The following is a 2409-nucleotide window of genomic DNA, read 5'->3' as shown; positions in this document are numbered from 1 at the left end:
TACAAGCGGTGACTTGGTCTCTGCAAAACAGAGGTAAAAATTTGGCTTGTGCCCTCTTTAATGGTGTTAGTGGTGTAATTGCAAACATTTATAATTATTGTAATACTAGGCTAATTTTCATTACAATAGGCGCATATTTACTAAATTTTGGCTGGCCAATATTCTCAGATAAGGTGGCATAAATAACTTGTATTTCTACAAGTTTTATCACACCCCAAATTTAAGATATTATGCTTGACCTCACGAGCAGGCTCCTTTCACAACTAAACTCTAATCAGGTTGGGAATATTTTTAAGGTTTTCCCTTGCGCTGACATTGGAGTTTTGCATAATTTTTTTTTTTTAAATTGAGAATGGACACATTTTCTAAAATACAGCATAATATTGATCTCATCTGCTCAGACCTTCCCCACCCTCAAATTTAAAGATGAGGAAGGTCCTCATTGCGTTGTTTGGAGAGACTAGACAAACACTTAGAAGAAAATTTCAAAAAGAAGGTTTGAGCAGAACTTTGAAAGATAAAAGGTAAAGAACTGCTAAACTAAGAATTAACTAAGTGTTAGTCAGAATTTACTAAGTGTGGGAAATGTTTCTTAGTATAAACATGTAATACATCATAGCAACGCAATGAAGATCATAAAAATAAGAGATTTAGAACATTACAAAAATTGACAAAGGAAGATAAAGAAAAAGACACAGGTAAAAAGTGGAGTGAATATATACTCTGATTGTATTGACTATTAACAAAGTATACAAATAAATTACAAATGAACACATTACAAAATTTTCTATTGCCTGTACAAGAGTCAAAGAAATTGAGTACTTTACAAATAATAAATGAATTGAATACAAACAAAGAATGGCCGTATAAAAAAAATCGTATTGGAATAAAGTGTAAATATTAAGGTTGAAGAGCAGGGGGATTTGGCGGATTTTGAGGTGGTGTAGGAGGTGCTTCTTCAAAATTTAAGTGCTGCCAGAGATGTAGGGGCACCATTGAACCATGAATATATGCGATAAGAAAGTTGAAGTACTCTTGATTATGCTACGCAATCATTCTCTAGTGCATATGGACTTTATAAATGTTGCGCTGCATGTTGATCAGCGCCTCTCTTGATGGGTGGCACTGCGTTGAATCTCATCAATGTGCTTCATTACTACCTCAAATCGTTGATTGAATAAGTGTTGTTGTTGAGAGAAGAGTTGTTGTTGTTGAGAGAAGAGTTGTTGTTGTTGGGAGAAGAGAGATCTCATTTCTGCTAACTCAGCCACCATGAAGGTGATGGAGGGTTGTGCCTACGATGTCTCGCCAGTATCGTTTTGGGGTTGGGCAGAGGTGCCTTCACCCAAACCATGTCAGTCATCAACTTAAGGCAGTGGAATGGTGGGTCGCGGTGATGATGCTAATGGTGAAGGTGGGGTTGCTGGGTAAAGATGAGAGTTGGGGACAAGAAGAAGGTTTATGAAATGCTCGTGTAAGGGGGAAGAGGGTTGCGCTGGCGGGCTCAGTGGGCTTGAAGGCCGGATGACTAAGGGAAGAGGGTCCATAGGTTCAGGATTTTGCATTGGTAACTTCTGGACCTTCTCTTTTCCCTTATCCTCTCTTGGTCTTCTTTTTAATCTAGGTTCTAGCGGCACATTCAAATCGATCGCAGGCCTCTTTACTGGCAACTCGAGGCAGTGTGGAGAATCTTTGAGGAGCATCCTCAAGATTTTTATGTTGATGAGGCTGTGGACTTCTAGCATGGGCTCCTCATCAATGCCTACATCTATAGACAGGCATAGACTTGAAACGATCCACAGGAAGAAGTACTGCCCCTGAACATGCCCCATTAATACTCTGATCTACCTTACGATCAACTGCCCTACGTCGATAGGAATGTCGCGAGCTATACAGTATGCGGCCATGACCCAATCCCTTGATACAGTTCTGTCGTGCGTTGTTGGGATCAACTGCTTCTTGACCAAATAAACCTAGAGCCTTCCCTCCGGCAGCAAGGACTTGGACTCTAAGGTACGGATGCCTTTGGGCGAGACCGACCACTTCGTTCCCAGTTGCGTTAGTAACTTCAACACGTCCTCCATCTGCTCTTCTGTGGGATCATCAATAATCTTGTTCCCTGACGCATCAGGGTTGTCCTTCATTTGATAAATTTCGTTGATGTCTCTTGCGTTGAAAGATACTATCTCCCTGTTAAAGGTCACCGCATCCCTATTTTCGTGCAAGCGCCCGTGGTAAAAGCTTTGCATTACCTGAGGCACTATGATGGATGGGCACTGGTAGAATGTGTCCCACCCATGCTCCACAATTACGCTCGTGATGAGGTCAGGTAGTGTAGTCGGTGCAAGGTAGAAGCCCATCTCGATCAACATATCATCGTTCTTCTTTTTCTTTGATGATCGCTTCTTG

This window comes from Benincasa hispida, chromosome 7 (genome assembly GCF_009727055.1).
Source record: "Benincasa hispida cultivar B227 chromosome 7, ASM972705v1, whole genome shotgun sequence".
Classification (NCBI taxonomy): domain Eukaryota; kingdom Viridiplantae; phylum Streptophyta; class Magnoliopsida; order Cucurbitales; family Cucurbitaceae; genus Benincasa; species Benincasa hispida.
The sequence above is the reverse complement of the archived record's forward strand: the minus strand, read 5'-3'. Positions refer to the sequence as shown.